This window comes from Dendronephthya gigantea, unplaced genomic scaffold (assembly GCF_004324835.1).
Source record: "Dendronephthya gigantea isolate DGI-Jeju-01 unplaced genomic scaffold, DenGig_1.0 000777F, whole genome shotgun sequence".
Lineage (NCBI taxonomy): Eukaryota > Metazoa > Cnidaria > Anthozoa > Malacalcyonacea > Nephtheidae > Dendronephthya > Dendronephthya gigantea.
This window is the reverse complement of record NW_021163787.1, coordinates 11,773-19,706: the sequence shown is the minus strand read 5'-3', so window position 1 is coordinate 19,706 and position 7,934 is coordinate 11,773. Positions and strand designations below refer to the sequence as shown.

Below are 7,934 nucleotides of genomic sequence, written 5' to 3'. Positions count from 1 at the left end.
CTTTTGACTACGTGTACAGCTATATCGCTAGAAAAATGTAGCGAAGTATTCGCTACTTCGCTACAACAAAATTCCTGGTATCCGTGTTTGTAATTTATATTGATTTCACATGTTTTAAACATATGAAATGTTAAGCATAATATGCTCATATATTCTGATACTATGGATTAATGGCGGATGAGCCAAAGAATTCTAGAACAAAATGTGGGTCCAAACGAGATTTGACATGGTATATTAAATGACTAGTTTTGTATTATAGTGTATGAACTATAGAGTATATAGTCGAGGGATATTAAAAAATCGAAAAGTGGCGAATAGCGATTGTTGTTGAAAAAGTAATCAACTACTTCGCTACTTTTAATATAGAAAATATAGTTCGCGACAACTTCAAACTACCAGTTTTAAAAAGTAGTCTATACAGTTACTCGCAAATTGTAGTTCGCTACAGTTGCAAACTCCAACAACTCCGATACTACCCACCCTTGACATATTCATATGTTAAAATTTGGTTTTAAACATAATATGTTAGTTATTTCTAGTGAAAGACCCTGCTATTTAAAATATAAATATTTTAACACAGTGACTTATATAACTTTTCATTTTAAATTCTATAACTAATTTTGTTTAATGTTCTAAGCAAAGCTTATGCAGTGCAACTCAAAGTCTAAGCATGTATAAAAGAAATAATTACAACCAGAAATAAGCAACCCCCCCCCCCTTATAACTGTCTAACATTTTATGAACCCCCCTTTTTTCTGGCTAAAAAATATGTGACCCCCCCACTATTTCCACCTCCCCACCCCCCTGCTAAATTATGACCAGTCCCTAAGGGCGCTGAAAAGTTTTTCCTGGTGAAAAGTAATGTGCATGCTTTGATGAAAAAGGCGAACTATTCAGTTTATGTGCACCTACGCCAGGACACTTGTAAAGTAACTGATGCAAGTTGCTCATGTAAAGCTGGAAAAGGTGGTTGCTGCGAGCATGTGGCTGCTTTGCTTTTTAAAATTTTAGACTTTATTAAACTTCAGTTAACAGAAATACCAGACGATTTGACATGTACACAATTACTACAGCAGTGACATGCTCCTTCCAGTGAAAAACTTGAATCTGCATTATTGTTTGGCCAAGTTAAATTTAACAAGGCAACCTGCAAAAAAGACAAAGTGCACCAAACTGTGTACAACAACCCAACACCAGCTTTTGCTAAAGATGTCAGTGAAATTGACTTAAAAAAAATTAGGTGATGGGTTGAAATCTGTAGACACTTGCCAGTACTTTCAAGGCCTTCTAGAGTCAAACAAGTATCACCCATGCGAACATGAACAATTTTTGGAAGGGTTGCCTTCAAAAAGAGCATTTACCGATTCTAACTTGCATGCAAGTCAACTTTATAATGACAACATTAGAGAGTCCATTTTATAGAAGTACTTATTCCTGATTTTGCTGAAGTATGCAAGCATTTGCCTTCTCAGAAATATATACAATTTACCAAAGACACTTTATTTAAAAACCAAACAACAAATGGTTGACATAGAGTGCAACACAAGGGGCCAGTCAGATTGCATGCAGTGGTTTCAAGAAAGGCAGTCTCGCTTGACTGCCTCAAATTTTGGTTCAGTTATGAAACGTAAAGAATCAATCTTTCTTAAGTCGCTACTAATAAAAATCCTTTCACCTTCATTAAACACATCAAAAACACCTGAACCATGTTTGTTGGGTAAAACTAATGAACAAACTGCCATAACAAAATACATGGAAGAAATAAGCAGTGACAAATCTATGTCAGCTTGTGTTGATTGTGGATTAATTGTTAATGCAGAAGCACCATGGCTTGGTGCCAGTCCAGACTGCCTATTATATGATTCTGCAGAGACCACACCATTTGGGGTAGGTGAGGTTAAATGTCCATTCTCCAAGAAGAAAAAGACAATTAATTATGCCTGTGAGAACTCATCATTTTTTTAAGTGTGCCTAATGATAAACAATCAAAACCAACTATAAAAAATAAAAAGAAACCACAATTACTATTACCAAGCGCCAATACGCAAGAATAACTCAAAACACAAGTATAATCTCTTATATAATATAAGTCTGCTTCGAATGCAATTCGTATTTACATTCACCAAAACATGAACAACAACGAACCCAGGAAAGCGCGCGAAAGCGCCGGAAGTGAGTCTAACATGCAATGCTGATTATCTACTTCATGTAACATGCCACAAAGGTGTGGCGAAGTGCAAGGGCTTATGGCTACCTGCAAGGTTAAATGGGGGGATTTTATTGTGTACACAAGAAAAGAAATATTTAGTGAAAGGATTTACTTTGGTCATGAATTATGGTACAAAACAATATTAGCAAAACCTACGATATTTTATTTCACATATATTTACCCTAAATTGGCAAAACAATAAAACTATTCAATTTCTTGTTCTAATTCACAGTGACAATCATTTATCAAAGGTGGACAAAATAATGTTAAATAAGAACAAATGACCCATACTTTGTTCAAGTCTGATGACATTGTTAAAGAAAAAGTGTTTTTGATCATTCTAAAACTTTTAATGTGTCTTATTGCTCTTTCCACATGCACTCGGACAGCTGCAATTTTCCGTGTTTTCGTCTCATCGCTTAGTGAAAGTTGAGGGGCACCATTCAAAAATGGTGGTATATTCAGCCCCACACCAACTGGCATCTCACTTTCTATATCAAACCCCCTATCTGCCATAATGTCATCCCCTTGCTCAAGTAATTTGAGGATACCACAATCTTTGGTTACTTGCTTATCACTAGACTGCCCAGCATACAACTCAGACACAAATGTTGGATATCCAGCAGGGGAAATACCAAGCAATCTCTTAGCAGTGTTCTGATTTTTATAAAACGAAAATGTGGCTGACTGACTTCTGAAGGAAGTTGGCATTTCAATAAACAGTTCAGTGCAATCAATGATTACACGAGTATTTGGGCAGGTGTCTTTAAAAGCCTGTGGCATAGTTTGTTGTACATAGTCACGTGATGCCCAAATGGGAATGGCTCGCAACCTGTGATACAGAAATTCTATCTAGGTTGTCCAGATACGAGAGACGTGGGCTTCTGAAATCCCAAATCGATTTGCTATGTCTGTTCCCATAAGCCCCCATCGTAAACGTACAATAACCATGGACAACTCTTGTTCTGGTGACATTGACCTAGTTCGTCCCAATTTTGTTTGAGATTCTGATGTATATTCTACATTTTTACTTGAACCAGTATAGCTTAGAAAATCACATGCCGGTTGCAGGTATTCAAAGAAAACTTTAAATGTCTGATAATTTTGAAAACCAGTATAAAATTTGAAGTTTGCATTACTGGCAAGAAGTCATTATATTTTCTTTGTAATTCAGCATGTTCAACTTTCAATTTTTCATAGTCTGACTCTTATTTTTCTTCGTCAGTTGTAAGTTTTTCAGGTATGGTAGTTTAATTAATATTTTCACAGTTTTGAACCGAATAGCAGCTTGAAATATGTTCTCTACCTTCCCTACTGTTCACTGTTTGTCTACTCGACGATTTAACAATTGTTGGTAATGAACCAAAGGATTTCTTTTCAAAGGTTGTTTACTTATATGTAATAAGTTTAGCCATGTTTCTCTCAAGCTTGAATCTTTGGGAAATTTGTGAAAAGACAACCCTGGATTTTTAATGTTAATGTTAATGTTGATGTTATGTTAATGTCTAATTGATCAATTTTTGCAGTCTTACGACTGAATTACAATTAAATTTACAGGCAAAGAAATTTAGGTAAAATATGGAATATGTTTACTATACTTACAACATTTTGCTATAAAATTCTATTAAATTTAAGATTACTGTAAAATGTTCCGCTAAAATAAAGTATTAATACTAAGACTATACTAAAATGCTTAAAGTTTTGATTTTTTCGCAAAATTTGGAATAAAAGAGTTCAATAACCTATTCGTATTAATAATGGGAAGATTAAATCTTCTCAGTTCTCTAAAATTATGTGTTGGTAAGTTTTCTTCAGGTAGTAAATGGTGTAATTTATGATCATCTTTTGTTTCGATGGACGAGAATAGCTTTTGTGATAACTTTTCTCTTCTGTCCTTCAGTGTTTGCTTCCTTAATTTTGCTTCTTTTAATGCGACTTTTGGACTTGATTCCGGGTAGATTATCCGCAAGGCTCGATTTTGTACACGTTCCATATCCACCGACAAATAATCAGGAAGGCCTGAGTGGAAAACTTGGCAGCCGTATTCTAAGATGGATCTAATGCATGCAAAGTAGAATTGAATCAAGGAATAATGATCTACACCTGCTCGTTTTAACTGCCTTAATAAGTATAGTCGTTTTGATGCTTTTAATACAATATTTTCGATATGACTGTTCCATTTTAGGTCTTCCGTGATGGTCATACCCAGTAGTTTAGCTGATTTAACAAGTTCAAAGCGTTCGCCATTTAGAATCAAACCATCATTAGTAGAGGGTCTTCTAGTAAAGTCAATTCGGAGCTCTTTACACTTTATCGGATTTAACTGAAATTTATTTTCATTGGACCATTTAGCAACTTGGTCTATTGTATCTTGTAATCTACTTTCCATGTTCCTTAAGATGACTTCAGAAATGGTCGTGTCGTCTGCAAATTTCCATATACTATTTGTGGGGGAACCATTGATACGTAGATCGTTAATCATGGCTAAGAACAGCCATGGACCAATCCTGGTTCCTTGTGGGACGCCCGCTGGAACTTGTAGGAAGTCAGATACACCTTCGGTTGATATCTTTACTCGCTGTAATCTATTTCGTAGAAAGTCCGTAATACAATTTACGATTGTGGGTTTTAAACCATAACTGAGTAATTTTGCAATTAGCAAATTATGATCAACTAAGTCGAAGGCTTTCCTGTAATAGAGTAAAGCTACTCTTATCGCTGAGCCTGTGCCATCGGTTTCAGTTAGCCATTTGTGTAACATTGAGATAAGAGCAAACGTTGTACACGAGCCTGGTACAAAACCAAATTGTGATGGATCCAAAGATCTAAGAAAGTCGGCCTCAGTCCTCTGTCAATGATGAATTTTTCTGCCACTTTTGATAAGGTTGACGTCAGAGAAATTGGCCTTAGATCTTTATAAAAGTCCGTGATCTTTGATTGTTTAGGGATGGGGGGAACGTCGGCCATCTTCCATGCTTGTGGGACTTTGCACGTTTGGAATGAGCAGTTGATAATATCAGCAACGGCAGGTGCTAATATATCGGCGTATGTCTTCAGTACCCAGTTTGGTAACTTGTCCGGACCATTCGCTTTTGTGGCGCTTAATTCACGTAAAGTTTTTGCGACCAACATTTCGGTAACTTGTATTGGTTCGTCGTCGTCTTCCTTCAAGACACATACGTCATTAGTTAGCGGATCGTAGTCTGCCATAACACTGATAAAGGCTTCATTGATCTTATTTGCTAGTTCGTAATCGTTGCAATTTAAGTTCGTAGTCAAGCTTGATCGAAAATCTGGGTTATGCTTTTCCGAAGAGCCACATAACAGTTTGATTTCGTGCCACCATCTGTGCGGTTTAATTTCCTTTAGTCCACGGACTTTAGATAGATAATAACTTTTTCGGCATCGCTTCCTTTCACGGTTTACTTTATTCCTTAAATGCCTGAATAAACCATCCTTTCCTCGTGAGAACGCCTTTTGCCTTTGAATAATGAGCCGTTTAAGTTGGTTAGTCATCCATGGACGATCAGACACATGAACTTTTATCGAACGTTCCGGCATCAGGATATCTAATCCACAATGGATAAGTAAGAGTTAATTACCGAGAACGAGGTTTCTTAGCGAGATACAACCCGAGGGGCGTGACCCGAATAAATCATATGAGGGCTACGCTCCCGAGGGATGTATCTCGCTAAGAAACCGATGTTCGAGGTAATTAACTAATTTAGTTCAAATTTGTAAGGATTTTACTAAGAATGATTGCTCCTTTGCTACGTGTAGTTGATTGAGCCTTACTAATTAGCGACTCAATGATAAATGTAAGCGTAAAGTAAATCGACAAGGCGAAACAAAGAAATGCAGTAAGTGGTGGGAGAAAAAACTTCAAGCATCGGTTAAGGCTACGGAAAAGAAATTTAAAGAAAATTACGAGTCACGCTTTGTGAATATCTTTTTGTTCGACCGCAGATTATCTATCTCTGTATCTGCATATGTTAAACACTTCTGGGAATATTTTGTCAATTAGACAGGACAATTGTTAATTTGGCTTTTGTTTTAATAGTACTCTAAATTTATACAAAAATTAGGTTAGACATGTAGATAAGGATAATTTTCTGATAGCATGCATGGTAGAGTGAGCGGCATATGTTGATGGTTGGATGAACTATGAGCGACAGAAACAGCGACGAAGATCTAGATTTCTATATCACGCAAAGTGCTTTTAGGGAGGCAAAATCAGATGAAGATATAGATTTATTAAACGGAATTCTTTTTGGGGACGAGAGCTTAGATGAACAAAACAAACTTTCGCGAGTGCCCATAGCTGATGCAAAGATAACGAAGAGAGTCATAGCAACAGTTTCCGATGCGGAGCTACAAAAAAGAAATGCTGAGCGTATACCAGCAGCCACAAGGCACAACACTAACTGGGCTGTTCGTGCTTGGCAAGAGTCGGCACAAATACGAAATAGCGAAGGCACAAGAAGCAGCCAAGATTTGTACGGGTTTGTTGAACCAGACATTGTAAATTTGAACAACAACAATGAACTTAATTACTGGCTCGCAAAATTTGTAGTGGAAATACGAAAGAAAAAACCTTGCGGTGAACCATACCCTCCAAACACGTTGTACCAATTGTGCTGTGGCATACAACGTCACTTTAGAGAGAATGGCCGACCAGAGTTAAATTTATTTGACAACCCGTGCTTCAAAACGTTTCAAGATTCGTTAGACGCCGAGATGAAAAGGTTGACTGGCCAAGGCTACGGTGTTAACGTTAGAGAAGCACAGGCGTTTACAGAAGAGCAAGAAAACAAATTATGGGATATGAAATTACTCGGTGGCCAGTCTCCCCAAGTGCTTCTTGATACGATGATTTTTTTGATTGGGAGGAGCTTTGCATTACGAAGTGGAAAAGAGCACAGAAATCTACGATTTGAACAATTTACATTAATTGAAGCTAATGAAACGGAACCCGAGAAACTTGTGTTTAATTCGTTTGGTGAGAAGAACAACCAAGGTGGTCTGAAACATAGGTCAATGAAGAGAAAGAGAATTGAACATTACAGCAACTCCGATGTGCCACAAAGATGCTTGGTCGGTTTATATAAAACGTACGTTGCAAAATGTCCCATGGATGTTTCAGGATGTTTCTACCTAGCTCCGAAACGGAAGATTAACACGGAGGATAAAGGTAGGTTTTCGAATCTATTTATTTACAAGTAGTGTAACTTATCAAAATCTGTTGAATTTATTTAGTAACAAGCTTTTACTCTGTCTTTGCTGCAGAATGGTTTACACGCAATCCAGTGGGACATAACGTGTTAGGCAACACAGTTCGTAGATTGTGCCAAACTGCGGGTATTGAAGGTCATTTCACAAACCATATAGTTTAAGGGCAACGACAGCAACAAGAGGTCTTATAAGAGGTGTACCGGAAAAGTTTATCATGGAGAGGACTGGACATCGGGATGTAAGGTCGTTGCAGAAATACGAAAGACCAGATATTCAAACAAAAATCGCAATTTCCAAATCTATGGATTGTGGCGTCAGAACAGGCGAGAAAACGAAAGTGAATAGTATGAATGAAGACCGAGTGCAGGATGTTCTTTTGAAGAGGAATACTACAGAGCAAGAGGAGCAGCTTGAAGATATGGAAAGAAAGAAGGCACGGATGGAAAACGGGGAGAGAAGTTGTTTTGATAAGTGTATTTTTAACTTTTTTTGA

The 7,934-nt window shown here is 37.2% G+C and overlaps 1 pseudogene; it reads left to right on the top strand.

Annotated features, from left to right (window-relative positions):
- Positions 1–6,373: 6,373 nt before the first annotated feature.
- Positions 6,374–7,934, top strand: LOC114544415 (annotated as a pseudogene).